At 44.3% G+C, this 25,186-nt stretch overlaps 1 protein-coding gene across 1 annotated transcript in view; it reads left to right on the top strand.

Annotated features, from left to right (window-relative positions):
• Positions 1 to 25,186, top strand: part of LOC143172972 (tubulin polymerization-promoting protein family member 2-like) — a 35,341-nt gene that overhangs the window by 8,293 nt on the left and 1,862 nt on the right. The window lies entirely within an intron of this gene.

Genomic DNA, 25,186 nt, shown 5'->3' with positions numbered 1-25,186 from the left:
GAGCTCCCCGTTCAGCCAGGCCGGTCGTCTTCTCCGCCCATTCTTCTTACAGCGTATGGGGACAGCCTGCTCCTGCGCCTTTAAGACTTCCTTCTTGAAGATCATCCAGCCTTCCTGGACCCCTTTGCCCTTCAGGACTGTCTCCCAAGGGACTCTCTCAACCAGTGTCCTGAACAGGCCAAACTCTGCTCTCCGGAAGTCCATGGTTGCGGTTTTGCTGGCCCCCCTCCTTACTTCACCAAGAATTGAGAATTCTATCATTTCATGGTCGCTAAGCCCAAGACGCGCTCCGACCACCACATCTCCCACCAGTCCTTCTCTGTTTGTAAACAGCAGGTCAAGCGAGGCACTGCCCCTGGTAGGCTCACTTACCAGCTGTGTCAGGAAGTTGTCTTCCACACACCCCTGGAACCTCCTAGACTGTTTCCTCTCTGCCGTGTTGTATTTCCAGCAGACGTCCGGGAAGTTGAAGTCCCCCACGAGAACCCCCCAAGGGCTAGCGATTGTGAGACTTCTGCCAGCCACTTGTAAAATGCTTCATCCGCCTCTTTGTCCCAGTTGGGTGGTCTATAACAGAATCCCAGCAGGATATCTGCCTTGTTGGCCTTCCCCCTCATCCTTACCCATAAACACTCGACCGTATCATCATCACAATCGTTGAGCTCTAGACAATCAAAACACTCCCTAACATACAGGACCACCCCACCACTTCTCCTTCCCCACGTGTCCCTTCTGAAGAGTTTATAGCCATCCATTGCAGCACTCCAATCGTGAGAGTCACCCCACCATGTTTCTGTGATGGCGACTAAGTCATATCTCTCCCGCTGCACAACGGCTTCCAGCTCCTCCTGTTTGCCGCCCATGCTCTGTGCATTGGTGTAGATGCACTTGATCTGGGCTATCGATTTCACCCCCAGCATTGGCATGCCACCCCTAGGCTCATCTCTGGTGAGCCTGGTTTTATCCCCTTCCCCCTTCGAACCTAACATGATCTTGACTAGATTGTTAAACATACCAGCACAATAAATAATGAATAATGAATAGCTTTTTTTCTATAGTAGCAAAGGTGGATTTCAGTGATGACGATTACTTGAAGTAGGTACAACAATATTTTACAAAGTTACTGTCAGGCATCTATCAGTAAGTAGCCGCCTGATAGTAACACCTTGTGATCAGTGTCCCCAGGAGATGGCAATTTCAAAGGTACCCACGGCAGAAACCAAATGGTTTCTTTAAAATATTTCTTCTGGTTGATGAATGTTAGTGGCCTAGCACTGAGATGCGTGCTTCTTACCATCCATCATGTACGACTTGGATGTGATCACTGTTAGGTTATGTGATTAATTGTGTGATTATGTGTGGCTCCTCAGCCTGACAGAGGAGCCCAGCATGCTGCTGGAAGGGTGGGGAGCCCCAACAACCCCATGAGAGACCTGAACCCCTGCCCCATCTCCCCTGGGCTGCTCCAGGAGCCAACTACTGGAGGGATCCATATGGTGCATATATTTGTATATATTTCCCACTAACACACCATCATCCTGGCCATCCAGCAAAGGAACAGGACGAGGCTGTTAATAGTGTTTGTGTTTGCGTGAGGGCTGAGCAAGCCTGTATGTGTGGTTGGCCATGTGGGCATATATCTATGCTCAGCCTCACTACTGGCTGGACCAGGGAACATGGCGTGGTGGCAGCCTGACCTCTATCAGGCCACCAGGTTTGTCAACCCCAACTTTTGTAAATCCTGTACGCACCATTAGGATTCTGTTGACAGGGAAAGTGACACAATATGGCAATTCCAAGGTATTTCAGATGTTTTCAAAATAGCATGTCTGAAAGCTTAAAAAACAAGTCACATCTTTTTATACGTTTGGTTAGAAATTATATTTTAGTTTGCATGCATACAGTTACTGGAAGTATACCCTTGTATCTTGATTAATAATAACTTTTTAAATAAGTGTGGTTTTAAATGAATGGGAATTGTTTCCCTTGGTGTGTGCTCACTGGAGACTTGTCAGAGTTTGTATAGGCTAACTTACCTTTCCTGTATCCCAAGAAGATACATTCTCATGCAAGAAAATCCTTTGGTAGAGTTGAGATGCACATTATTTTGTTTGGTGGATACTGTTGCCCCCTGGAGGCCATTTCTCAATTATCACAATATTAGATTGGAACTTAAATTAAAACTTAGAAATGTTTGCTATTATAAACAAAATATTCCCTTTAGCAATTAAAAATACTGTGATTTTAATTAAAAGGTTTTATGAGCTTATCAGAGAAATAACTGATTTCTTACTATGCTAATTATTTTTCTACATTTGCTGTTTAGATTTGCAAATTACTAGACAGTAAAATTTAATTGCTTTTTAAGGAAGATGAATATTTAATTTGAATACAGTACTTGGGAAAAATAAGGATTTTGTGAATGTGTATGTGGATGTGTGTTTTAAGCATCATAGATAATCAAACTAGGGAGTACGAGTGTCCCCACGTGCACTGTAGACACTTTTCTACATAGTGCTACTATTGCTCATGTAAGTGCAAGAAAAAGGGCAGTGCAAGGCTGTGAGTAGAGGCAGCCCTGGACCTCATTCGGGCTTTGTAGCTGCTGTATTGCTCCTGGTTGGAAACAATGCTAAAGTCAAAGGCAGCTCACAGAGCCAAGAGTTTTGCTTGGCCAGTGATAACAAGGGTTAAGCTGGTGGCCAAGCAGGCAGTTACTCAAACCTCACATCCAGCTCCTTCTCTACTGCATGGCCTCGTGGCGAGGGCGCCTCGCTGGGCTCCGTGCAGGGGGCACAGTGGGGCACGCAGTAAGTCACACCCCCAGGGTGTCTCGCAGGCATCCTGAAGTGGAAGCTAGATTTCTGCATTTGTGTAAAAAAAGCGCCTGCTTTTTCCTTCATTTCTGGGTCTGCTAGAGACTTTGAGCTCATTACAACAGTTTGGTGGATGACCGTCTGCAGCTGACATCCAGCCTAGATAGCAATGACTGTTAGTCCTTGGCCATTGGAGTAAAATCTGAACTACTGAGACAATTGCATTGGTAATAATTACTTGGGCTCCCCATGCAGAAAGGTATTTCTCTATGTAAATGAGTCTATTTCTAAATATTTAATTCTTACAGGCATTGCTAATCACTATCACTAGTAGTATGTATTAAGTATTAATTTATACATGCCTAATTGTTTAGCTTTTGCAATTAGTCCCTTGTCTACATTTGTAATTGACTGTTTTTTCTTCATAAATGCTGTACCTCCCAGCCTTTTTTCTCTGCTGGTGCTCTGATTTCTGCTGCCTCCCCAGCCCTGTGGGGTGCTGGAGTTAGCTCTTGCTATTCTTCGCTGAGCTTCCTGCCCAGTGAGTGCCAGCATTTCAGGAGATAGCCACGCTGGCAAAGAAGCAACCCCATAGTAGTGCAGGGAGGAACAGAGCTATCTGTGAAGGAAACAGGACAAGGGCAATACTTGGTACTGCTTCTCGTACGTATTGCCTAACCCCAGTGAGGCCAATGTTGCTGGCAGTTAGTGAGCCGTGCACTGTGACAGACGCCCAGTTCTAGACCCATTCTCTGGATTTGGCTGTTGCTTCCCATCCTCACATCAACCCTGTGCTGCAGGAAGGCCAGCAGCTTTCTAGGCGTACGAAGAGCATTCATTTCTCCTTGCAAACTCTTCTTTGCCTGAAGGCTGTAAGCGTCCCTCCTTCTCTAGCTCTTCTTTCTTCCTCTCCTCACCGTGGGTTCAGTACTCCCTCTCTGTGTGCAATTCATGTTATGCTTTGTAACCTTTATGCAAAATGCCAGTCTGGTGCAATGAGCTTCATTAGTACTTCATGTAAGCTGAGTGGCAGTCTTAAAACTGCTGCAAGGCATAGGAAGTGTGCCTGTTAAGGAGTGCAACAACTGGGCTTCCACTAGTTATTTTCTGTCAGTAGTATCAGTACTGCATGTGGTATGTTCAAGTATTATGATATAGCAGGGTAATACCAGTTCAAATTATTATTGCTTTTTCTGGGCTTGGGCGTGAATAAAGATTTCATACAAACTGAGATGCCAGGAATTTGTAGTTGAAGCTCTCTCAGTATGTTCCCTAACTAATTAAAAGGATTAAATTTTCCTCCAGTGGAAATATTCGGTCCGTGACATAGCTCAGCAGTGTTGATATACCGAAAAATATTTAAATTTTGAGGACGAGCTGATGGTTTGAATCTCATCGTATGAGATTACGTACATATACCTCCACCTTGTTTTTACATATCTCCTGCATACATTAATGATAAAGTTTCAACAGTTCCATATAAACCAACAGGAATAGTCTATTACTATTCCTTCTACAATTCTAGCTTTAGAAATAAAGACATACACAGAGAGAAAAGCATTGAGGATGCCCATAACAGCGAACGGAAAAGTCCTTACTCTCCTGCCTCTCTGCAGGTTCCCTCTGTTTCTTCCTGGCAGTTCCCAACCTGCCTCTCCATACCTAATCCTCCAGCCAGGGTCCTCCTTATGTTACTTTCAGTAGACATATATATATATATATTTTTTTTTTTTTTTCCTTATTCCACTGTCCACAGCTCCTGAGTGACCATACTTGTTGAGTAAATGAGGTTACGCCCCCCAGCTGCCTCCTGCACTCCTGCTGCAGAGGTGCTGGCACAGCCTGGGCAGCTGGGGGTCCCAGCTGGGCCCCCAGCCTGCGGGCTCTGAGCAGCCACTTTCCAGGCAGAGGCAGGGAAGGAGACAGGTGGAGCAGGAGGATGTAGCAGGGGAGGAAGGAGGGCACTGTAGACACTTGCACCCTGTAAACAAGCCAGCTCAGAGGCAGGTGGGATGTGCAGTTCATCCTTCAGGGAAGACCTGGCACAGCCCTGCCAAAATTGTGAGAGTCGGTCTGGTCGGTGGACCTTAGATTGGGGTGAAAAAGGGGCTTTCAGGAGGGGGGGAGTTTCACCAAGTTGAAAATGGGTGAAATATCCATCTGCTATCCCTTGGGATAAGGAAAAAAAAAAAATCTGTGCATTATTTGCAGGCAGGAAGCTTAAAATAGGGAGGGAAAAATCAATATTTTTGCTTTCAAAATGTCATTTTTTCCCCTTGGTATGTTTGAGACTTTGGTCATGACAACACTTGAGAAATAAAGCCTGCATATGAAATGAGGCCTCCTGTGAAAAGAAAGGCTTAGGACTGAAGCTGGAGGAGGGTGACTAAGGTCAAGGAGGATCAACAGCACCATCTGTGAGTTGAGCCTGCTCAGCTAACTCTCCAGTGAATGCAACCGGAGAGTCTTTACCGTAGTGTTTAACACACAGAGAGTGCTTTCCCATGAAAGTCTTTGAGAAAACTGAACAGCTGTTAAGGGGAGACTGAGGCACCAAGGAAAAATGAGGTATTGCCACAAGGCAAATTCTGTCTTGGAGATAAATAATCCAGGTGTGCTGACTTCTGCTATATATTACTTCTGTTGGTTAAAAAAGGGGGAGGGGGAAAGGTAGATCTTAAAGCCATATTGCTCTGGCGAGGAGAGGAAGTTAAGATATCCACTTCTGTTTGAAATATACCTCTTTTTCCTGTTAAAACCTCCAGTTTTAGGAATGGGGCTTTAAAGGTGACCACAGGGAAGGTTTAGGCTAACCATGGTAGCACTGACAACTAATCCCACCTTCTGTTACTGCTCTGACCACAAAATGCAAACCCTAACAGGCCCAAAGGCAATGATGAGGTGAAAGCTGCCCTGCGCACATGCTGGGTGGTATTCACAGTTACAAGAATATGAATAAAGCGTGCTCCAGAAAGGCGTTAATTGCCGTCAGTTACAAATACCACGGCAGGAAGGAGAACTAAAACCGGCACACAGTTTCTCATGTTGGTGATGGAGGGCAAGTATAGCCACAAACGGAAGATTTGAGAGAGAAAAAGGTATTTGTAAATAACAGCGAGGAGGAATTCTAAATTGGAGCAACCGCATGCCGACCACAGTGTGGCCTCGGGGCCATCCGTGCCGTCGGCGGGGCCAGAGCTTGGCTTTTTCTGCCACTGTGAACAGGTGGATGGATGGAGGATGTCACTGCTGCATGTGTGTGTGCGTAGAGCAGCTGGCCAAGGCACTGCAAAAATTGGCAGGACTTCCAGCACTTTTCTCCAAAGTAAAAGGGAAGGGGAAAAAAAGAATCAAAAGGACTTACTGACACAAAAGGGTGTTGTGCATTGCAATGCACCAATAACCTCAACCTTAAAACTCCTGGGAATCACTAGCTTAGGTCAGGAGTATAGCTCTTGCTGGGCCTAACAGCCCAGTAACCCCCAAGCCTCTGCACAGCTGTTCTGGTCTAAGACAGTGTGACTGACTGGGGGAGAAAAACACACAAGACCTTTGGAAGGTCCCGTCCCATAAATTACTTCCAATGAATTATTTACAGTTTACATTAGCAGCCACACCCTACACAATATTATTAAACTTTACAAGGGTTTGAATGAACAGCTGCATCTTACACAATATTTTTTCATCTTTACATGTAAGACACTGGTTCTTTCCAGGCTGTTCACTAGGCAAGTAACATTATTTTTTTATTCAGCCACAGGGCAAACTGCCATTACTTGCTTGAAAAATTGTACCTCTGTTTATAGTGAAGTATTAACAGTATTTCTTAAAAGCTAGCTTACTTTGGCCTTACAGATAAGGTGTGGGGGGGAAACTTGCTCTCACAGTAATTTAGAAAACTAGTTTATTTCAGAGTTATGGTTACAGCTACAGTGCTAATGACTCATGGCATAAAAATTTTTTGGGTGATACCTGTGGTGGAGAAAGCTCCCTGCCTTCATTCTCATGTTAACATGGGGACTTGTGCAGCTGTCAGATCAAAGGCTCCAGGAGCTGCCCCTGCTTAGAGGTTGGAGATGCTTTAAGCTTGGGCAAGTTTAGTCTGGTGGGGATATAGTGTTGAGGCCAGGTTTTGCTTACATGCAAGCTGATGGAACCCAAGGAGAGTTGGTACCTGGAGTCTGATAGGACTTACAGGGCTTTCCATATAGGGCCTAAGGTAGACAAGGTCTTCTGCAAGGGGCTTAGCCACAGCTGGCTGAATGCAAAGACCAGTGGAGATAAAAGTAGTATCAGATTTTCCTGTAATGCGAAGTGTGAGGATGTTAACCTGAATCCATACACCTGGGTGCCAATACTGGATGAAGTTGGCATGGCAGATGTACCTGGAGCAGCTGTGTAGCAGCCACACTTGGGCATCTGCCAGGCTCTTAACCTCTCCCATCTTTCAAACCAAGAGACAGAGACTGGCAGTTCCTTCACATCTCAAAACAGCTTCACAGCAGGGGGGATATGGCTGTGCTCCACATTCTGGGCCCCTCCTTCTCCTTGAAGAGACTTGAAGTAAGGATTTCCAAACCAGAGGCTGGGTCAAAAAAAGGTGGTGATCCACTTGGGAGTGAGCCTGATGGACAGGGAGAGATGGTGGAACAAGTCACCTGCATCCAGAGCTAGGCCACTGTTAGCTGGCTTTTCCTAAACTGTCTTGCACATTTGTTGTTTGTTTCTGACATATACAAAGGAGCAGCGTCCAAGTGTGTTTTGTAAATTGACAAATGACAAGAAATTAGGTGGCTGTTTTTCTGATTTCTCTTCCTGATAAGCAAGGTCTCCCTTTCCCCCTGCTGCTCAGCAGAAGTAAACAATATTCCTTGGGTCAAAATTTAGCTTTCCTCTAGCTCTTCATAACATTTAGCTCACGGCAGTTAATGCCATTAGTCAGAGATCTCCAATTTAAGTGTCATAAAATACTAATTAAAATAAGGCCTTGGTGTCTCTCACCGGGTGTACCAGCTCAGGATGCTGCCAAAGTCTTATTGGGCAGGAGTTACTGGGACAGAACGAGAAAGTTGTTTTGTCGTGCTACAGAGGAGGTTAATTAGAAAACTTCTCACATTATTGGTGAACCTAATTAATTTCATTACTTCAGAAGAGAGTCCTGATTACATCTGGAAAATAGCTGATAACCCCAATAGCAAATTATGGGTAATTGATACAAGACCAGTCAAGTTTATGGTTACACGGCAACAGCATATTTTGCTGACTTTTGAGTAAGAGTAATGACTAAGACCTGGGCAGAGAGAGCAGCACAGAATATCCACGCGGCAGAAAGTGCCTTGTTCTGGTTTCCCGGGAGGAAGTCCTGACGATTTCAGGGAGTAAAAGAGGATGTTGCCATGGAAGGAGACTCACTGTTTTTTCATCGTTTTCACTAGGCAAATTGTGTCTGGACATCACCTTCACAAGGATACTATTTGTCAAAGCTTACTTGCTTGCCCTATGTTTAAACTCTACTGCACAGTACTAACGGGCTGCATTCTTTATTGTCTCTATGGATTTATAAATGAATAGTTCTTGTCAGAGTCGTTATGCACATAGACTTACATGAACTTAAAGTTAATGTGGCTTTCAGCCTCCCCTCTACACCTGCCCTTTGTGAAGATGTATTTCAAAAGCCATTTTCCTGCCAGCTGCTGAGCTGGTGATAGATGGGATTTCATTAGTAAGGCGGATAGGTACAAGCTGACATCCTGGTTGAATTGGTTATTGGAGCTGGGGATTACAGAAAATCCTTAGGGATGCGTGTACAGGCATGTAAAACCACCAAGGAAAAGAGCAATATAAAGAAAGTCTTTACCTTTGTTATTGCTCCAAAGGTTAGGCTGGCTTTGGAACTACTGGCTGAATGTAGCAAAGAAGCCCTCTTGAGCTAAATACACACCTTTTATTTTGTTGTACCTCCTTCCTTGTAACACATTTATTAAACCTTGCACGTTAACATAATAAATACACTATTACATCTGGCTTGCTACAGCCTGTTGCTAAGAGTGACTGGGAGGCTGGCAGAGCTTCCCGGGGATTCACCAATGCTGGGAAGTCCAACTGAGGTTTTCAGGGCGTTCCCCCCCTGAGCTGCCAAGCCTGGTCTGGGTTCTGGTAGCACAGGGTGGAGGAGCAGAGCCTCCTGGACACGCGCTGCCCCACGCCGCTGGGGCACGCAGCAGCGTGGTGGGCAGAAGGCCTGGGACTCCTCATGTAACTGTGAGGTTGTATATGAGCTTCTAGCTGCCTCAAATGGTCATACAGGGGCCATGTAATGAAAGGAAGGAAAAATGAAGATGAGATCTTGCCCACACTGGAGAGGGTTTGCTAGCACAGATTTCCAAGGGACTTCTGTTAAAACAACAGGGGAATTTTTTGTCTAAAGGAGTTCCTTTTGGCTGTGTTGGCAATTATGACTTTTTTGCCAAAAGGACCTTGCATCTAGAGCTTTTGCCATTGTAAGCGTGTCAGGCAGGGAATGAAAAAGAAATCATAGCTGCGCTGACAGTACCTTTCAACGCTGATGAGGAATGCCTACGATCGCACACAGAGACAGGCGATGAGTAAGAGACTCGAGGCCACGTTCTGCTCCAGCTATGCAGAGATGCTGAAGAACAATGAAGTGGAGCAGTTTGCTTAGGAAAGTCTCTCAGGGCTGTGGGATGTTGGATATGTGCCCCTATTCTTTCGGAAAGTAATAGCATTAAGTCATGGATAAGAGAAAGGAAGACACATACTCTTCTGAAAAATGGCCTATTAAATCTCTGTTTTTTCCCTTCAGTCCAGGGAAAATATTGTGCAATGCAGGTGATGGATGTGTTGCATTTACAAAATCAAAAGATGAAGTCAGTTCTTGCAAAACTCAAACTCAAGATGGGTTGCATAAGAGAACAGACCTGGCACTGCACACGATCTGATCATGAAGAGAAAGTTGTACATGTGCTTCTGTGTTTCTATAGATCAGGAATTTGTAGCAGATTGTGTCCTGCTCCACCAAACTTTCACGCCGTTAGTAGAGTTAGATGGTGTGAGACAATTTCTGTCAGGGGGCTTTGGCAAGCAGAGTGCCCAACTGCTCCGGGCCTTGCAGCATCAGCCTGAATGTTTGTGACAGGCAGAATGTTGATCTACAAAATTTGAAGCGTTCAGGTTTGCGCACAGACTACGTCTGCTTGGAGTTTCCCGTGCCCTTTCTAACCAAAAACTGAAAACTCTGATGCTGAAATTCTGCTCGTTATTGCCTTGCCAACAGAAGGATTTTTGTTTGCTCTCTCACTGCAGATACCTGAAGAAAAAGCTATTTGTCTTTTCAGAAGATGCTTAAAACAATTTACCTGACATTTTCATTTGAGTTATTGTAATCAGTTTATGTCTGGGTATGATTTTTTTTCTTTCCCATAATTAGACTAGCTTGTAGTCTTATCTTTATGCCATAGTTTAAACCTTGTGAGTAGAATCTCAATAAAAGACAAATGCCAAACCTTTTTATAAGCATTATTACTGTTTGTTGGATATGTAACGTAAGCATTGAAGTCTGAAAAGGTTCTGCCCACTACGCTTTCAAACGCATTTCTGTGGCAAAACTTACGGCACACTGAATGTTTACTTCTCATAACTGTCCCACAGAAATTGCAGTAATGCCATCTTAAATATGTTCTTTCCAATGCAGAACTAACATGATTGTAAAGCATAGTTCTTTTCATTCAATTTCTAATAATCTGGCTGTTCTGTACCTGCTAGCAAGTACTGCAGTGTTTATGCTGAGCTGCAGGCCTGCTTTCACAACCATAATATGTTCATGAACACATCCAAAAGGAGCTGAGATCAGCCCGCATATGGAGGGTTGACTTTCCCTTTAATGTGTAGCCAGTGGAGAGTATTTTTGTAAACACAGAAGGAAACCAAGCATGTAGATGTTTGGGGACAAGGTTCTTAATTTATGGAAATCAATGCTACCCAGCAGAAGTCAGTGAAATTATGACAGCTCATTCCCTGCAGCAGATCTGCCCTTTGGCTTCTGCAAATGCATGTTTGTGTGGGTAATGTGGGACAAGCTGAATGTGGCCATCCACGCTGACTAATGTCCTTCCATGAGAATAGGACACCACTCAAAAACTTTACTTTTGCAAACTGTGTGCTGCATAGGAACGGGTTTCTTTCTGGCAATGCAATAAAATGATGCTGCAGCCTGCACTCAGAAAGACTCTATTTCTTACCGATTATTAAAAGCTCTCAAATTACATCAGTGGTAAAACTCCTATTGCCTGAGAGGAACTATCTGGCCAAATCAGAATACATCTAAAAACTTCAGCATGTATTCTTACAGGTAAGAATATCAAATCTGCTCCTACCTTTCTAGGTGTCAGGACTGAAGACTCCAGCAGGTCTCCAGGTCTTGCTGATTCAGACCTCTAACAGGGACAGTATTAAACAGGTTCAGGAAGGATTTCAGTATTCCTGCCCATCTCCGCATCTTTGCAGGGTTTTACTGTTACTGGTGGTTTTTCTGAGGCAGATCATTTTGCCAGCAGTGTGCACATGTAAATGAATTTGGCTCTAAAAAAAGAAAAAGAGAAGGAAAAAAATCCATAGTTGTAAGCCAGAACAACTTATGATGGACTTGAAAAGAAAAACAATTTGCCATCCCTTCTTCAAAACACAGTGTAATTTCCCTAAATTGATTCCTAGTCGTTTTTTTTGTCCTTGGTGGATATGACATGAAGAAACAGACTCAAAGTGAGGGAAGAAAGACTTAGGCAAGGCATTAAAAGCAGAGATAGTGAAGCGCTAGGACAGATTGCCTGGAGATGCTGTGGAATCCCCATTACTAGTGTTCGATGTTTGTCTTATTTCGTCTAAGATAAGACAAACATTTGTAGGGAATGACAGAGACAGTGATTTTGCCCTAAGAAAAAGAGTGGGTAGCCTCTTGAAGTCTCTTCCAGATTCCTGCCATCCTCCCCTCTCCTTTCCCTGTGGTTTATGTTTCCTTGAGGTTTCTGCCTGCCCTCTCCTATTTTCTTAACTGCATATTATGGAGGACTCGCATATAATTGTTGGGTATTTGAGTGTAATAAGCTGTTTTTCATTTTCTTTGATTTTCCAACTACATTTTGGTTGTTACATATCTGAAATAGCATATGACCTTGTTAAACCACACTTCAGTAAACTGTAGTTTGGAACAAAGAATGCAGTTTTGGATTTGGAGTTCAGCGAAGAACAAAACAATCTCATGCTACTGTCCTGCCAAAGAAAGACGTGGTACGCTTGAGGTGAAGGTCCTCAGAGGCCACTCAGAGGCCAGTGAGCCATCTCCTCAGCCACAAAGTGTACGGGTTGGATCACAGGGAGGGTATTAACCATAGGATCATCTGGGTGGTCTTCATGCCTCAGGCTGGCTGATTTGCAGACTATGCAAATCCTCACTCGGCAGATGAGCAAGGGAAAAGATGGAAGAGTGCTTCTTTCCACAGTAGGTAAACCACACATTTGTCTCTGCCCTTCAATCCTGTTGCTTGAAGCCAAGCTTCTGTTGAGTCATGAAGCCAAAGGGACTGCTGTGTTCCCCTGTGATGTTAAAAAGCTAAGACCCATTCTCCAAAAAAATTGTTTTGCATGGAGACATTAGGATGCCTTTTCCTGAAGACTTTTACAAAACCTCCAGAGTAGAATTTGAGGGTTATTCTCTCTTTAATCATAGAATCATAGAATCATAAAATCATAGAATCATAAAATCATAGAATCATTTAGGTTGGAAAAGACCTTTAAGATCATCATGTCCAACCATTAACCAAGCACTGCCAAGTCCTCCACTAAACCATGTCCCTAAGCACCACATCTACTCGTCTTTTCAATACCTCCAGGGATGGTGACTCCACCACTTCCCTGGGCAGCCTATTCCAATGCTTGACAACCCTTTTGGTGAAGACAGTTTTCCTAATACCCAATCTAAACCTCCCCTGGCACAACTTGAGGCCGTTTCCTCTTGTCCTATCGCTTGTTACTTGGGAGAAGAGACCGACACCCACCTCGCTACAACCTCCTTTCAGGGAGTTGTAGAGAGCGATGAGGTCTCCCCTGAGCCTTCTTTTCTCCAGGCTAAACAACCCCAGTTCCCTCAGCCGCTCCTCATAAGACTTGTTCTCTAGACCCTTCACCAGCTTTGCTGCCCTTCTTCGGACACGCTCCAGCACCTCAATATCCTTCTTGTAGTGAGGGGCCCAAAACTGAACACAGTATTCGAGGTGCGGCCTCACCAGTGCCGAGTCCAGGGGCACGATCACTTCCCTACTCCTGCTGGCCACACTATTTCTGATACAGGCCAGGATGCCATTGGCCTTCTTGGCCGCCTGGGCACACTGCCGGCTCATGTTCAGCCGGCTGTCAACCAGCACCCCCAGGTCCTTTTCCGCCAGGCAGCTTTCCAGCCACTCTTCCCCAAGCCTGTAGCGCTGCATGGGGTTGTTGTGACCTGAGTGCAGGACCCAGCACTTGGCCATGTTGAATTTCATACAGTTGGCCTCGGCCCATCAATCCAGCCTGTCCAGATCCCTCTGTAGAACCTTCCTACCCTCAAGCACATCAACAGTACTGTCCAACTTGGTTTCATCTGCAAACTTACTGAGGGTGCACTCGATCCCCTCATCTAGATCATTGATAAAGATTTTAAACAGAACTGGCCCCAGTACGGAGCCCCGGGGAACACCACTTGTGACCGGCCGCCAGCTGGATTTAAGTCCACCACAACTCTCTGGGCCCAGCCATCCAGCCAGTTTTTTACCCAGGGAAGAGTACGCCCATCTAAGCCAGAACTGCTGATAAAAGATTAATGCGTATATGCATGCATATACATGAATATGCCCATGGGTAAGTAAGCCTACAGGGCTGGGTGCTGCAGCTCTTATGCAGGTAGTCCCCTGACTTTGTTTTGAATATTTGCCACAGGTAAAGTGAGAAGGCCTCAGGAGGACTTATAAATCTTGACCCCACGCTACCTTCTCATAGCCTCAAACAGCATTACTTCTGAATACAAAACATCTGTGTGTTTTATCTCACTGCAGGCACAAGTGACAAGGGTCTTTGCTGCAAGCAGAAGAGCGATTAGACCATGACAAGGTTTTTCTTCTCTCAGCAAAGGTTGAGTGGGTCAGTCTAAAAAACCTTCTACTACCTGACCTCCCACCCTTTGTGCCTGGAGCACCCACTGATGCTGATGGATACTGGTTTAACAGTATGGGTACCTGGGTTTAAGACAGCAGGTGGCCCAAAGTATTGGATTTCATATCACAAAATTGACCTTAAGAATCAGCTATGGAAATAATTCAAGGGTTAAAGTGAAGGGGGGGCAAGGAGAAGAGTCTTTGGGGTCATCAAGGTCTATATTTATATCTTGTTGCCATGAAGGAACCAGTGCCTGAAATTGGCGGTTGAACGGTTGTACTCACAGAGAGTGAGCACGAATGTGTGTGCGTGGGGGGGTGTTTTTCTGCTAATATAGACCAGGACTCCCCTATAATTAGAGGTGGCAGGTGGTGAGGTCCTGCCACAACCATGCGTTCACTCTGGCTCCTCACTCAAAAATAGGATTTGGGGAAGCGGGGAGGCGTGCGAGGGGATGTTGCAGGTTCTTGGTTTTTGCACAAGGCGCACCTAACATGGTAACGCTGAGCATGATTGATATCAGTTTGAAGCAAGCTGGGTTTTATTTTTTTTTCTGCCCTTAACCAGATCTGAAAAGCAGTCCCAGGCTGTGGCTTCAGCAACCGGCAGCATGAGGCCAGCTGAGTTGTGTAGAGTCCCACAAAGGGTGTCTTGCTTCCGGCAGATGTCCCAGATACCAAGCCATTAGATCCCACCACAAAAATAGTTGCGTAAAATATTGTGTGTTGGCTTTGGCCTGACAGCGATGGGACTGTTCCGCTTTGCTGGGCAGGTGGAAACATCCCGCCAGGGCTGTGGCTTGTGTCCAGCAAGCCTTCTCCCTCCATGGGGCAGCGAGGTGCCTCTGTGCGAGAACGAGAAAGGGGAGAGAGATGGGGGAGTCTTCCCTTCCCTTTTACAGTCGTGCTTTTAAAAAACTGACACGTGTTTTCCTAACCAACTGCTGGCATCTAGCTTTGCTGCCACGAGGGATGGGAGAGGGAAGACAGCAGGGCTTAAGGCTTCTAACACATTTCGGGAGTGTTACTGTGCCTTCAGAAAAATAAGAACCTACAGCCAAACCCTCAGCTGGTGTCAACTGGCAGAGACTGGTGACTGCAGCACCGGGAAGCTGATTTACACCTGCTGGGGATCTGGACCCAGAGAAGAAGTGTGAAGGAAGTGGAGTGTTTTGCATTGCACAACACAAGATGGTGAGGAGCCTGCACACTCAGGAGCACCGTTAGTGTCAAGACTGCTGTTGGTCTTCTTAACACCACTTTCCCTTTTCAGTGTTGTGTGCTTCCCACCCGTGGCCTTTCCCAGCCTTGCCAGGAACAGAGCTCTACCGTTGCAGAATTTGAAGCTGGTAACCACTACTAACTGCTGCATACATATATTTTTCAGAAAATTGTACCATAAAAATCATGCCACAAATTATCCCAATTCCACAAAATAGTCCCATGTGAATCAGTCAGTGAAATCATGCAAGAATGCTGCTTTTGAAAACAAAATGTTCTTAGCCAGAAGAGGCCTTCTGTTTTGTTCAGTGGGTTTCAGACCTGGCTGAAAACTGTCTCTGCACTCCTTGTCCTTCGTCCTGGTTTTATGGGATGTGTACTGTCAATCTGAGCTGTGAAAGTGGGCCAGGCACCACACCCAGAGAAGCAACAACCTGGTACCGTCATCAGCGAAGTGATGGCAGTGCAGCCCAGCGGCCTCAGTACTTCTGCTGGGTCACTGCGCGTGACAAAGCCTGCGCTGCCTGATTTGCAGGCAGAGTGAACTAAGTTAATCCCCCTTGGGAAGTTCAAATGTGTTGCAGCCACACGTGCTGCCCCAAGTCTCTGCATCCATCGTCTTGCACCGCTTGAGTAATGCAGGGTGTGCAAAACAGGTGTCAGCTCTTCTAACGCAGGCTGGAAAATGTCACTGTTGCTTAAGTCAAATGTAAGTTATTTTACAAGCTGTAAAACAGTGGAAAATGAGCACTTGCACTCTCCTGCTTTTCATGAGCTGTCCTCTTTGTTTCTGGTGTCCAGGACTCTGGTAATCCTCTTCAGTGTAGTTGCAAGTGTGAGCTGCTCTGGCTCCCAACTGCAGCAGTTCATGGCTTTTACAACCTTCCCAGCCTAAAAGAAGGTGTATTTTGTGGTGCACTGGCAGTTTGTTTGTTTGTTTATTCGTTTCAGAAGAATCTCCAACCGCAGCAGATTTTTCCATTTTCTAGGAGAAGTACTGTAGGCCAAAAGTGGAAGAATGAGAACTGCGAGAAAATATAGGTTAATATCTCCCTAGGTCTGGAAAGCAAGAAAGCTAAATTGACTGTCAGTATGAAAATAACCATATAGGATCAGAATAAAAGTTCATTCACTCACACGTCCTGTCTCTGGCGTGTGCTTAGACCCGAACAAGCACGTGCTCCTACAGCACCCTCCGGTATAAAACTTCCTGGCTACCAGTCAGGCTCAGAGACTTGCCATGCTGGACACTGTTGCCTCTCTATCTTCAGTGGCCCTTTTAAGGACCTCCCTCCCTGGCTTTTCCTCATTGCTTTTTGAACCACTTTATAGTTCTGTTACACAGAGCATCTTGTGGTGGCGAGTTTCACCATTTCACACTATGAGGACAGAGTGAGGGGCTGTCGTTTCTCAGCCTGCTGCAAGAACACAGAAGCTCGGAAAGCACAGGAAAACAACCCCACTGGACTGTGCCAGCACCCAGTGCTGATGTGAAAATCAGAGATGGCAGGTGGAATGGGATTTGTCTGTGCCATGGAGCAGCAACAACTAGTCTTAAATAAATGTTCTTGCTAGCCTCCATCCAGGTTAGAGTGGTACAGAAGGCCGATGCCAGGTCCTGGTCTAGCTAGGTGAGTCCCTGACTGCTAGGATATCATTACTATTGATCAGTTTTATTGCAGCAGTACCTAAAGGTCCTAACTTGGATCTGATCTGCATTTTCGAGATGCTGTAAACATGCAGCAAAAAGACAGCTCAGCTCCTGAGAGCTGGCCACTGAAATATTTAGTGAGCAAGAGCAGGCGGATTCAAGTATGTACACAAGGCTGTAGATAACCACTACCTTTCTTTTGCCATTTCTAGATTTGCTGGATGCCTGAGTTGGTGCTAGACAGTGCAGGTTTTGGGAACACCTGTCAGACCATAACCAGAAAAATGAGAAGGCCCGGTTGGTTTCTCGGCTTCTTATGATGCTCTTTTAAGGAGCACCCTCTGCCCTGGGACGGAGTGCAGGGCTGTCCCTGACACATCCGCCAAATTAATCTCTGCTCTTGATATGCCTGGAAGGTGTTAGTTCAGTCAAAACTGAAACTCTCTTCTTGTCAACACTAGCCACTCAGAAAGGCAACAGAAGTGTGTATCTGCGTCTTAGCCAACACAGTGCTTCCCTGCAGAGTTGTTTAAAGGGGAGGGTGCCCAGCTCCCTGTCTTTGCTCTTTGCCTTCACCAAGATATTTGAAGTCTGAACCATTGCCTGACAGTGAAGAAAAGACAGCCTTTTCCTCTGTAAGCTGCAGTGTGTTTTGAAATAGGTTGTCAATTTCCTTAGTAGTGATAGATCAGAATAGGAACAGGTCTGTAGCTTTAAATGTACGGTGTCCTAGACCATCCTTACATCTGCTCTGGGACTTTACAATCTGCTGTTAACAAAACAACTAGTTAATAAACTAAACTAGTTTAGGATCCAGAAAAACTAAGCAATCAAGCAGGAAGCTCTAAAACATAATGTAAATCCTCTTGTGTTTTTTAAGTCTGGCTGTGCTCAGTGCTTTTAGCTGGGGTATGTTGTATAAGTGATTTCTTTGCTTTTATGGAAGGCAAGGTAGAAGAGAGGGTAAAAGTATAGTGCAAGAACAGTGTAATACTAAGACTGCAGTTTGTGAGATTGGCCATTTTATTGCTTAGTATCTCAGCAAATAGGGTCAAGTATGTACTTTTAAATATTAGTTAAGCCATGGCCTTTATTGACTGATGTTGAAGGATATTGCTGTTTGATAAAATAAGACACAAAAATAGTGCTGGTAATTAGTTATTAACATTTTTTTCTTCTTTTGCTTGAAACTCACTTTTAAAAGCTTGAAATAGAATTCTCTGGTTGAAACAGGCCTGTGCAGCTGGTCAGAAAAGGACCAAAGACTTGAGCTATCATAGGAAAATTATGGGCCAACATCAGGTATGGTATAAATGAGAATATCTCAAGAAGCTCATTGAATTTGTTCATAAAGGTGCTAAGTGATAAGTGATGAGGAAGTCTGCTTGTCCTATTTGTACTTAATGCATGCCAGAATCTGAGTTTTCTGTTGGTCTGAATGACAGCACACAACTGATGGCTTGCAAATACCTTTCTATAAGGATCAAAGCAATTTAGGAGCTTAAGTTACAATAGATATCTAGAGGTATGTTTCTCACAGGCATCTAAAATGTGATCTGATGTATTTAATTTTTTTTAAAAAGCATACGATACACTTGCTTTTTGTGTGCAAGTATATTAGCCCTAAAAGATGCTTTAACTTAATATTTCTTGTACCTCTTCCCCCCTACAGAATGTTTTGACATGTTGTGGAAACAAATAAGCAGCAACAACTGTGTTTGTACAGTAAGTACACACAAAAGTTCTGTACCTTTTCAGATAGACTTCTAGATCGGAGTTGAAGAACCAAGAGACTTCTGCAGGCAGAATGATGTTGTTGGAACAGTGTGCAAATGGCTCAACTTGTTGAAATGAGCCAAAACAAGATCATTTATTCCTAGATAATTGCATCAAATCAAGTCTGAGGTAAATGCAATTTTGCCTGTGGAGGGAGATAATATAATGTAGCTAATATAGAATAGGAAAACAGACTTCAGGACCAAAATTAGTTCCTAATATAGCTTCAGTGGAATCAGTAGATGTTACACTGGCAATGAATATGACTCATATTATCCTATAGAAATGATATATATATGAATATGACCTTTTCAATATATATGAAAATGACCTTTTTAATATGTTAGCAATCACTTTTAATAATGCATTTATTAAATGCCATATTTCCTAATGAGTTAGTTAGACTGTTGTAAACCTATTTATCTAAGATTTTTTTTTAAGTCATGGGAGAGGTTCAGCAAAGTGGCACACCTGCTTAGTACTCCAGCATTTTAACATGATAGCATGGGCCATAGTCTGCTCTCATTGATGCCAAGAAACCCCAATGTAATAGGAAAACAGGACTTCTGGCCAAGGGGAACACATATTTGTCCTAGATGAATTAATTTGAGAGAGGATGGTTATTCTGCCAATATTCCTATAACAAGCAATAGCTTCAAAATACAGCTGTAGTGTCCCTAAAATTAAGTTTTGTACTCTGATCAGAATACATTGACTAGGCTTAGCATTTGATTTTCCTCTGTGGTTGATGTCTTTAAAAGGCCTTTTCTTTTTTTTTTTTTTTTTTTTTTTGGTGACTGAGATGATTCTTGAAATAAAGTGTGCCAACTGTGGGGGAAAAAAAACCTTACAAATTTTCATGAAAATAAGCGAACATTGTGTAAAACTGCTCAATCTAAAGCAACAAACTTCTTCACAGAGGTCAAGATCATGAGATGTGTCTAGACCATCAGAAGATTTCACACTGATTTTACTGTCTAAAGAGAAAAGCGAAGGAATGAGGCATGTGAAGGCCAATAATCAAGATAGAGGGCTGTGCCGGAGCCCTTGTGTGGGAATGAGGCTTGGGGAGCAAAACTTCTTCAGCTGTCCAGCTAAAATCAGTTCCAGCCAACACTGTGATATCTGTTTATGTACCTTTTTCAGTTCATGACCTCCTACAAACAGCTTGAGAAGGACATTCAAGTTAAACTATAGGATAACATTTGTATTATGTAAGGAGCTGTACAAAGCTCTGAAGGGCAGTGGTGACACAGGTTATCTTTACCATATGTCTGTACCAAGCACTGAGCATGATCTTACTTAGTGCCTCCATGAGCTGTCAGACCTACAGTATGACTACTAAGCAGACTAGTACTAGCACTGAGAAAAAATGAAAAATGTTTAAGTACTCAGAATTTGAAGGGAGGGTAGTGAAAATTGGTTATTGTTTCATTTCTGCCTCAGCCCCCTCTAGACACATAAAGATGGTAGACTGAGTGTGGGGTTTCTTTTAAGGAGGTAATAATGGATGTGAAGTGTGAAAGAAATGCAGTCTAATGCTGCTTCGCACTCACTGTAATCACCCTTCCTCCCTGCACAGCTGCTCCATGCAGCCCAGCTTTTGGTCTCAGTTTACCTCCTCCTCAGCCTTGCTGTGGCCAAAGTGGTCACAGGAGCTGCAGGGCCTCACATCTGGGGCAGCCAAGGGCGGCGGGGGACAGCAGCCACAGCGGCAACCTGCCCCGGCTGTGTGTGCAGCAAGTATTTTCTGGCGTGGTGTGGGCTTCGGTGCCTGTCCTCCATCATCCATCCCATCACTGCTGGGGGACACCTCGGCTCCTCCAGCACCAGCGCAGGCTGCCAAGCAGAGAGCCTGGCTCAGACAGGACCGGGCATCTCCCATTGCAACGACTGCAAAACGTCACTCACCAGAGACAAATTCCCATGAGAAGGACCGTCCCACGGGTGTCCCCATAAAGCACGTATTTCCTGGACAGATGCAGTTTCAGACTGACCACAGGTCAAAGAAGAAATCATCAGTTCTTCCTGTGCTCAGCCTCTGAAACGAGAGGCAGGTGACTTCCATAGATAGAGAGGGAATCTGTTTTTTTGTAATTATCCATTTTTACTAGAGGGATATGCTCAGTAAGGTCAGTGGTTCAGCACAGGGGTAAGGATGGATAATTTCTTGGTTTATATCTGTGGGCTCACTGTGGGGTTTGCGGCTCACCAGAGACCCCAGGACAATGCAGAAACAGTTTTCCGCATATGGGTTTCCAAGTACAGGACAAGACCCTTGAGTTCACATGGGCTAGACTGAGGCATACAGAAGGTCACTTCACTGCAGGATTATTAAACTTGTCTTAATTTACTCCTTTGAACAACAGTCTGATCTACATGTCCATAAAAGGTTTCCTGGTTGTGTATGTGTGTGCGCGTGCCTGACATAAATAAAAGATGCACTGAAGAATTGAAAAGAAATCCCATAAAATATTTTTACACAGAACAGCTGCATGTCTGGTCTCTTTAGCTTTATGTTAATTTCTAACAAGTAGCTTCAAATTTCTCAGTGCAAGATTCTTGTTTTTTCTTCTATTCTGTAAAACTTCTCTTTTAAGCCCAGGCACCAACATGTTGCTCTCTTTTCTCCTCTTTCCCCATACATCTGCATCAGACAGATTATATTTGTTCAGCAAGACAGCTAAAGTCACTGCCTTTCAAACTTGTGTGATGTATTACATTCTCCTACTTGACTCTCATTTTAAATAAAACTTTGTTCTTCATCTACTTGGAGACCAGGAAGGGGACAATTTGGCTGCAAAAGGACATACTCTGGGATCAAACGGGGGTGGTGGGCAGGGGGGGCTTGTGGAATGGGTACGGCTCCACATCTGAGTTTCCATTCACCTTCATCCTCCATCGTTTGGGGTTTTTTGGGTCTAGCAGTAATCCGAGCAGCTCGTTTTGACAGATTTAGAGTGTTTCATACAGTAATTGGAATCTCACTGCTTTAATGTCTTCATTCAAACAGTTTCTCTGATCATGGCACTGAAAGGGAAGTCTTAAGCTATACATAGCTTTATGTGAAAAAAAGGAGGTTTATGTGATTATGGTAATAGTTCATAAAATCTAACAGACAAAGAATAATGTAGAATTCATTTATTCATAACAGCAGAAGTTAATATTCTTCTTGCCTACAAAAGAGTTTCAGACATTAATCTTTTCTCCTGGATTTCTGGTATTCTGCAGAGCTAGTTTGGATTGCTTCACTATTACACATGCTCTAACTTCTTTTTTTGTCCTTTTTAGTCTCGTCAAAATACTGTTTTTCCTTAAATAAATAATGCTGATTCCATGAAGATGGTATCAAAAACTGTCTTCCAACTTTCCTGCAGATTTATGTAAATATTTGAACAGAACACTGAATTCTGGTCTCTGTTTTGCAGCTAAGCATTTTAGTGATACAGAATAAATAACTTCCATGCAACTGAAGATTTAAGATTTAAGCAACTTAGCATATCCTTTCATAATTTGAGAGTTTCTTGTTAATGGTGCATTTGCTTTGGGAACAGGGGAATAGTGTGTGTGCATGTCTGTTTATATATGTTATTTATATTATTTCAGTAGGATACTGCTTTTTCCTTTATTTTATTTTCTTTTATTTTTCCTGATGATCCTCCTCTATTTCTTTACTGTCTGTCTTATCTAAGATGCTTCAAACCTCCCTAAATGTAATTTTAAACTGAGCTCATAAAAGGTTGGTAACAGCTTCAAATACTTAACTAGTTACTTGGGACCAAACTGTATGCTCCCTTGGCCTGACTTTGTCGAAAGCTTGCAGTTGAAAGCAGAAAAAATTTGGCATGTAGCCATGAGAGAATTGAAGACCAAAGAGCATAGGCACAGTGATTCAGATTAATCTCTGTATTAACTTACTGAAGCAATACATCTGGAAGATATTAAAACAATTTTGCTGTGTGATCTGTCAGTTATGTGCTATCATTCTAAGGAGTGGCTCTTTAAAGCCCTGTCCTCCAGGTTAACTGAATTTTGTGACGGCAAATTGACAGGTCACAGGAGATGCTTTTCCTTAGAGGTGTCTGTGGGGAGAATCTGCGGCTTTTGGTGTTAGGCCCAATGCCTTTTCATGGTTTTATCAGGGAGCTGAAAATACAGGAAAAATTGCTGTTAATAAAATTTGTGGATGACAACAGGAACAGAGATCTGCTAGAGAAATACGAGTATAGAGAAGGGAGGAAACTTCAGAAGAACAGCAATCTGGCCATTTGCCTTTTTCTTAATAAGGCGTGTTGGCTAATAAGAATTCCTGACCATACATGCCTCTGTGTGTGCGTGCACGCACAAGGATGGAAATAACATAGTTCTCTTTTTTCGTAAACATTGGTGACCTCTGGTGAGCTTCTTGCATGCTCACTCTACCTGTGAGGTGCATAGCTGGAGAGAGGGCTTTGTTCTTTGGGTCAGATGGGGGTTGGATGAGACCACCTGTCCAGGCCATCCAGATCCACAGGATCCCCACCTTCCCTGGCAATCTCTGCAGTTTTAGAAACTTGGCTGGTTTGAGCTCTTTTTGTTTATGGCTTTGTTGAGTTTATGGCTGGGGAGCATTGCTCTAAGAGCTTTAAGGGAAGTGACCTTTTGGTTTATTCATTGCCACATGCAGACTGTGAGGAGCAGAAACAAATAAGCTGTTGGCATCACAGAACCAATATGAAGTGGTTTTGAGTTGCAGGCCAAAAAAAAAAGAGGTGAACTCCTGACCTTGAAATTTATGGGCACTTGGCTACTCACTCTAAGAGAGTATTGCCTTCTTTCTGGGTTCTTCAGCTTCACTTAATCACCTAAAGCTAGGTATACATTTTTCAATTTTAAAAATAGTCATATGCTGTAACTAAAAGGGGAAGAAAAGTTCAGTTCCAAAAATACACTCTGTCACAGAAAAGAGACATCTTTCCAGAATATAACAAAAATCCCCACCAACAACATGCACATCTGCCCCCCACATCATCATTCCTGTGATGACAGCTAGTGCCTCATTTCTTCCCTGCTTTCCTTGCACAGGCGGTGAGAGTGGCATTCCTGCTGGGGCAGCCCCAAAACAGGCCACCTGCAACAAGGAAAGAGGAAACAATTCATTGGAGTGATCAGCACTTGTCTAAAAGGCAGAAACAGCACTGCTAGCAATTGTTTGTCTGAGGTTTACGTTGGCATCCTTAGTCTCTGCCCCTGGCTCATCAGCAGCAAGTGGTACCAAAGAACCGGTGCACTGCACAGCTGTGCCAGGGCTGTGGCACTGTTGTCACCATGGCGGGGCAGGATGCCAGGCCGTGTTCCTCAGCAGTGGCAGGAGGTGGCACCAGCCACTTTTTTGCCATTTCACCCTTGCCCCGCAGAAGCCTCTCAAGGCTGACAGCTGTCCGATGCCCTTTGCACAAGACCTGCCAAGGGGCAAACAAGTTTCTCTGGGTGGCAATGTAATTGGTGAAGAATTATGGTCAGTCCAACAGGAAGACCAAAGGCCATGCAAAAGTGCAGAGGCAGTGAGCATGCAGCAGTATCTGCAAGGTTTTCCTCCTGGAATGGGTAAAACTTGGCCAAGCTCACCCCGCTGCTGTGGGTTTGCTGCGACTAATAGCAAGATTGGAAAGTACATGCCTGTTAATTAGTGGTGAGAATAAAATATTTCTGAAATAAGACATATTGACACATGGCTCAACGTTGCTAAGCACAGCTTAAGGAAAATAAATATATCAACCAATGAAGGCACATTAATTTAATCTTACATGGGCCACAAAGATGAAATGCCTTTTTTAACAGTGTGCTATCACAGTGCCCCTACAAACACGGTACGACTGCCAGGGTGCAAGCTGAGCTTTATTGCTGGCCTGAACTTCCCAGATCCAATTTCCAGCTACTTTAAGTTTGTTAGCTTATGAGTGGAAAACTGTGTTTCTCAAAGCTTTTTCACAGGTGATGTGTATTTTTTCTCTCCCCCTTCCCACCCCACCCCACTTTTTGGAGTTACTGATTTCCTGGTGACCCCCAAAGGCATGTGGGCACATGCGCTAGCCAGGACACAAGCACGCTGGCAGCAGATCAGCTCCTCGAAGAAGGAGGAGCAAGGACTGGCTGCACCTACTGGTTATAGGGATAAATGCCCCTTCCCTTTGGAGTACATGTCCCAGTACAGATGACATTTCCAGTGTGTGATGGCTATGTTAGCTGAAGAGTGTACGGTATTTGGTTTTTGTCCCACAGTGGGCTGAAGGTCCAATACCCCCCTGCAAGGGATTTGGACCACCACGTCTCTGGTGGCACAAGGTTGTCCCCCGCTCTTCTCCCAGCCCCCCCACCCCCCACCTCCCGCCCTGTCATGGGCATTCCGAGGACTGTGACATGCATGGGTGCTGAGGTGACAATAGGCCAGCAAGGTGCAAGGGGTGGCTCTGAGTGCCCACTGCCTCCAGGACAGCAGGGAAAGTGCCAGCACCACCACCATCACCACCGGCTCACGCAGG

Source organism: Aptenodytes patagonicus, chromosome Z (genome assembly GCF_965638725.1).
Source record: "Aptenodytes patagonicus chromosome Z, bAptPat1.pri.cur, whole genome shotgun sequence".
Lineage (NCBI taxonomy): Eukaryota > Metazoa > Chordata > Aves > Sphenisciformes > Spheniscidae > Aptenodytes > Aptenodytes patagonicus.
This window is presented reverse-complemented; position numbering and strand designations above follow the sequence as displayed.